We start from the raw sequence: 6,203 nt of genomic DNA on the forward strand, positions 1-6,203 counted from the left end.
GTCTGATAGAATTCAGCTGTTAATCCATCTGGTCCTGGACTTTTTTTGTTGGCAATTTTTTTTTGTATTGCCATTTCAATCTCACTGCTGGCTATTGGTCTGTTCAGTTTCTATTTCTTCCTGGTTTAATCTGGGAGGGTTGTATATTTCCAGAAATTTACCCATTTCCTATAGGTTTTCTAGTTTATGTGCATAAAGGTGTTCATAGTAGCATTGAATGATCTTTTATATTTCTGTGGTATCATTTGTAATATCTCCCATTACATTTCTAATGGAGCTTATTTGGATCTTCTCTCTTCTTTTCTGGTTAATCTTGCTAACGGTCTATCAATTTTATTTTTTTTCAAAGAACCAGCTTTTGGTTTCATTTACTTTTTGAATTTTTTTTTGTTTCAATTTATTTAATTCTGCTCCAATCTTGGTTATTTCCTTTCTTCTGCTGGGTTTGGGTTTGGCTTGTTTTTGTTTCTCTAGTTCCTTGAGGTGTGACCTTAGATTCTGTGCTCTTTCAGACTTTTTGATGTAGGCATTTAAGGTTATGAACTTTCCTCTTTGCACTGTCTTTGCTGTATCCCAGAGGTTTTGATAGGTTGTATTGCTATTATTCAGTTCAAATAATTTTTAAATTTCCATCTTGATTTCATTGTTGACTCAGTGATCATTCAGGAGCAGGTTATTTAATTTCCATGTATTTGCATGGTTTTGAGGGTTCCTTTTGGAGTTGATTTCTAATTTTATTCAACTATGGTCTGAGAGAGTACTTGATATAATTTCAGTTTTCTCAAATTTATTGAGACTTGTTTTGTGGCCTATCATATGGTCTATCTTAGAGAAAGTTCCGTGTGCTGATGAATAGAATGTACAGTCTGTAGTTGTTGGGTAGAATATTCTGTAAATATCTATTAAGTCCATTTTTTCCAGGGTATAGTTTAAATCCATTGTTTCTTTGTTGACTTTCTGTCTTGATGACCTGTCTCGTGCTGTCAGTGGAGTCTCCCAAATTATTGTGTTGCTGTCTATCTCATTTCTTAGCTCTGACAGTAATTGTTTTATGAATTTGGGAGCTCTGGTGTTAGATATATATTTAGGATTGTGATTTTTCCTGTGGGACAAGTCCTTTTTATCATCATATAATGTTCCTCTTTGTCTTTTTAAATTGCTGTTGCTTTAAAGCTTGTTTTGTTTGATATAAGAATAGCTACTTCTGCTGGTTTTTAGTGTCCATTTGCATGGAATATCTTTTTCCACCCCTTTACCTTAAGTTTATGTGAGTCCTTATGTATTAGGTGAGTCTCTTGAAGACAGAAGATAGTTGGTTGGTGAATTCTTATCCGTTCTGCTATTCTGCATCTTTTAAGTGGAGCATTTAGGCCATTTACATTGAACATTAGTATTGAGATGTGAGGTACCATTCTATTGTTGTGCTATTTGTTGCCTGAAAAACTTGTTTTTTTCATTGTGCTTTTGTTTTATAGGTCCTGTGAGATTTATGCTTAAGGAAGTTCTATTTTGGTGTGTTTTGGGGATTTGTTTCAAGATTTAGAGTTCCTTTTAACAATTCATATAGTGCTGGTTTGGTAGTGGTTATTTCTCTCAGCATTTGTTTGTCTGAAAAAGAGTATCGTTCTTCCATTTACAAAGCTTAGTTTTGCTGGATACCAAACTCTTGGTTGATAATTATTTTGTTTAAGAAGGCTAAAGATAGGGCCCCAATCCCTTCTAGCTTTTAAGGTTTCTGCTGAAAAATCTGCTCTTAATCTGATAGGTTTTCCTTTATAGGTTACCTGATGCTTTTGCCTCATGGCTCTTAAGATTCTTTCCTTTGTTGCTGGGCACAGTGGCTCACACCTGTAATCCCAGCCCTTTGGGAGGCCGAGATGGGTGGATCACCTGAGGTCAGGAGTTCGAGATCAGCCTGGCCAACATGGTGAAACCCCATCTCTACTAAAAATACAAAAATTAGCCAGGCATGGTTGCATGCACCTGTAATCCCAGCTACTTGGGAGGATGAGGCAAGAGAATTGCTTGAACCCAGGAGGTGAAACTTGCAGTGAGCCGAGACCATGCCATTTCATTCCAGCCTGGGCAACAAGAGTGAAACTCCATCTCAAAAAAAAAATAAAAAAAAAAAATAAAAAAAAAAAAGATTCTTTCCTTTAACTTGAGATAACCTGGATGCCTGTGTGCCTAGGTGATGATCTTTTTGTGTTAAATTTCCCTGGTGTTCTTTGAGTTTCTTGTATTTAAATGTCTAGGTCTCTAGCAAGGCTGGGAAAATATTCCTGAATTATTCCATCAAATATGTTTCCCAAGCTTTTAGATTTATCTTCTTCCTCAGGAACACCAATTATTCTTATGTTCGGTTGTTTAACATTATCTCAAACTTCCTGGAGGCTTTGTTCTTTTTTTTTTTTTTTTTTTTTTTTTGAGTCAGAGTCTCTCTTTGTCACCCAGGCTGCAGTGCAATGGCATGATCTTGGCTCACTGCAACATTCACCCCCCAAGTAGCTGAGATTACTGATGACCACCACTATGCCTGGCTAATTTTTGTATTTTTAGTAGAGACGGGGTTTCACCACGTTGGCCAGGCTGGTCTAGAACTCCTGACCTCAGGTGATCTGCCAGTCTCGGCCTCCCAAAGTGCTAGGATTACAGGTGTGAGCCACCATGCCTGACTGACTTAGTTCATTTTTAAAAATTCTTATTTCTTTGCCTTTGTTGGATTGAGTTAATTCAAAAGTCTTGTCTTTGTGCTCCCGAGTTCTTTCTTCTACTTGTTTGATTCTATTGCTAAGACTTTCCATTATATTTTGCAGTTCTCTAAGTGTGTCTTTCATTTCCAGAAGTTGTGATTGTTTTTCATTTACGCTATCTATTTCACTGACGGTTTCCCCTTCATATCTTGTATCATTTTTTTATTTCATTTAGTTGGACTTAAGTTTTCTTTGGTGCCTCCTTGATTAGATTAATAATTGACCTTCTGAATTCTTTTTCTGGCAAGTCAGTGATTTCTTCATGGTTTAGATTCACTGCTAGTGAGCTAGTGTGATTTCTGAGGGGTATTAAAGAACCTTGTTTTATCATATTACCGGAAATGGTTTTCTGGTTCCTTCTCATTTGGATAGACTGTTAGGGAATATCTGGGGCTAAAGGGCTGCTGTTCAGATTCTTTTTTCCAAGGGCTGCTCCCTTGATGTGGTGCTCTCCCCGTTCCCCTAGGGATGTGGCTTCCTGCGAGCCTAACTGCAGTGATTGTTATTTTTCCTCTGCATTTAGCTACACAGTAGAGCTACTAGGCTCTGGGCTGGTACTGGGCTTATCTGCACAGAGTTCTATGATGTAAACTGTCTTCAGGTCTCTCAGTCGTGGATATCAGCACTTACTCCAGAGGAAGTGGCAGGGGAGTGAAGTGGACTCTGTGAGGGTCCTTGTTTGTAGTTTTGTTTATTGTGCTAGTTTTGTGTTGGTTGATCTCCAACCAGGAGATGGTGCTTTCTTTTTTTTTTTTTAGAATGCATTTGATTTTATTATAAAGCAGTGCTCCCAAACTTTCCACAGCGTACACCTCCAGGGTGGAGAACTAACATCCAAGCTCACCTGGATGGTGGACGGGACCCACTTCTGGGTAACCTGATGAGGAAGCTCTAGGGTAGAAATTCGGGATGCGGTCTTCAGAGCAGAGGGCTTGGTTCAAGTCCCTGTTCTGCCACTTACTAACTGCATGACCTTGAGCAAGCCACTTAATTTCTCTGCTCCTTCTCTGTGAAATGGGTACAATGTGGTCAGGAGTAAAGGAACTAATACATGTACGGCACTCAGCACAAAGCCTGGCACACAGCAGGCTCTCACCTCAGCACAACTGCTTGGTTGAGCTACTGTGGCCATGGCCGGTTGTGCCCCAAGGGGGTGGGCTCAGGAGCCTGTGCAGCAAGAGGCAGTGACCAAGGAGGCAGGGGATAATAGCCTTATCTTTTCAGGATCTCTGCCTTGGACCTGGAGAACGGAGAGAGACTTTGCTCCTATCAGGTCCCAAGTTGGGAAAACTAAGGATGAAGCCAGTGGCTGACATTTGAAATGGAATCCTCTGCATCTCCAAGTGGCCCTATACCTGACAATATCATTGTTAGTGAAAACCAAGTGACAAACGCACTCCCCCACCCCAAGTTCTTCCACATCTCCCGCAGAGGAGAGCACAGCCAATACAGCAGAGTGTATTTATGCGCAGGGCTGGCTAAATAGGCTGGCTATGAGTCCGGAACAGGGTCAGGAGGATCTGGCTTCCCACTGGCCGACACAACAGAATCCTTCTCGCGTTGCTCTCTGATGTACTGGTCCAACAGGGTGGTCAGCCGCAGGGGCTGGTGCTGAAGCAGGGAGTGGGTCTGGGTCGTGAGGTGGGTGAGGCCTCCAACAAGCTCCCCCTGCACCAGGGGCAGGCTGGGGAGCTTGGAGTAGTTGATAAAGCCCTGCCTGCTGAGGATGGTGTCATCAATGCAGCCACCTAGCAGTGGCAGGAACGGCACAGTCCTTAAGATCCGTACCATCTCCTTGACCTTGGGCTCTTCACTGACCAGCAGTATGTTGTGCCCCACAAAAAGGGGCAGCAAATTTTGGTACTTGGAATCCTCCAGGAAGGGCTTCAGGACCTGGTTGGGGAAGACCTTCATCAGGATCTTGTGTTTCCGCAGCTGGTGTCGCATAAGAAGCTTGTCCTCTGCGCTCAGAGCCACGTTCTGGCAGACGGCTATCATTCGGTTGTCCTGGAAAACTGCTGCTATCTCCCGGCGGAGAAGCCTGATGAGGCCTGTCTCCTCCTGTGGGGGGCTGGGAGGAGATGGCAGGCATGCTGGGTGGATGGCTGGTTTTGGGGGGATATATTCAGTCACAGCCATCAGCTTCTGCCGCTGAAAGTGCATCACACGACGGTGGCGGGTAACAGCCTTGGAGCCATAGCGGACAGTCTGGAGGGTAGGCAGCCGGCCCGCCTGGGGCAGGAAACCCCCACGCAGCAACCCAGCCACGGCCGCAGCCATCTCCACCGGAAGAATGGGGAGATGGTGCTTTCAAGAGAGCATCCGTTGTAGTAGTATAGGGAGGATGAGACAGTGGGTGGGGCCATAGAACTCCCAAGAGATTATGTCCTTTGTTTTCCGCTACCAGGGCAGGTAGAGAAAGACCATCAGGTTGGTGCAGAGTTAGGTGTATCTGAGCTTAACTCTCTTTGCTGGGGCTTGCTGCAGCTGTTGTGGGGGTTAGGGGTGTTCTCAGACCAATGGAGTTATGTTCCCAGGTGGATTATGGCTGGCTGCCCCTGCTGTGTCATGCAAGTCACCAGGGAAGTGGAGGAAAGCCGGCAGTTACAGACCTCACCCATGCAGCCCAAAAGGCCAGTCTCACTCCTACCAGGCTCCCTCCACAGCACCGACTTCATATCTAAGCAGGGAGTGAGCAAAGCTGAGAACTTGCCCCAGGCTGCCAGCCTCCCAGTTGAGAAAGCAAGCAGGGATTTCAGGTTTTGTGCCTCCTTGCCTGCTGTGGCTTTGGTGCTGTGTCTGCACTTCTAATTCACCAGTTCTCCCATGTTCTGTCCAGGAAACTGCATTTGGTCAAAATTGTTACAAAGTTCAGCTGGAAGTTTTCTTCTCCCTGTGGTCTTTTCCTTGTTCTTCACAAGGACCTCCCCAAGGACCCCTGTGAGACAAAGTAAGAAATGGCTTCCCTGGGGACTGAGAGTGCCTAGGGGCTCTTCCTGTTGCTTCTTCTACCTCAGTATTTTGCTCGGCTAGAATAGTTTTAGTTTTACAGAAAAGTTGCAAAAATGGTGCAGAGTCTTCTTGTATAGCTCTCACTCAGTATTCCGTATTGTTTTATCTTACTATGTCATTTGTCACAAGTAATGAACTAATATTGATACAGTTTTTAATTGTATGTATTTGAAGTATACAACTTGATGTGATAAACATATACATTGTGAAATAATCATCACAATCAAGATAATGAATGTATCCATCAACTCACGTAGTTACTTTTTTATAAGAACCCTTAGGATCTACTTCTTAGCAAATTTCAAGTATACATTAAGGTATTGTTACCTACAGTCATTATGCTATGCATTAGATTTCCAGAATGTATTCATTTTGCACAACTGAAACTTTGCAACAATTGACCAACATCTCTTCATATTCCCCCTTTCGCAGCCCCAC

At 43.2% G+C, this 6,203-nt stretch overlaps 1 pseudogene across 1 annotated transcript; it reads right to left on the reverse strand.

The window, feature by feature from the left end:
• Window positions 1–3,492: 3,492 nt before the first annotated feature.
• On the reverse strand, window positions 3,493–5,048 carry LOC144332694 (large ribosomal subunit protein uL10m pseudogene; annotated as a pseudogene). The gene has a single exon (XR_013400667.1). The product of XR_013400667.1 is annotated as a large ribosomal subunit protein uL10m pseudogene (transcript).
• Window positions 5,049–6,203: the final 1,155 nt, after the last annotated feature.

Source organism: Macaca mulatta, chromosome 11 (genome assembly GCF_049350105.2).
Source record: "Macaca mulatta isolate MMU2019108-1 chromosome 11, T2T-MMU8v2.0, whole genome shotgun sequence".
Lineage (NCBI taxonomy): Eukaryota > Metazoa > Chordata > Mammalia > Primates > Cercopithecidae > Macaca > Macaca mulatta.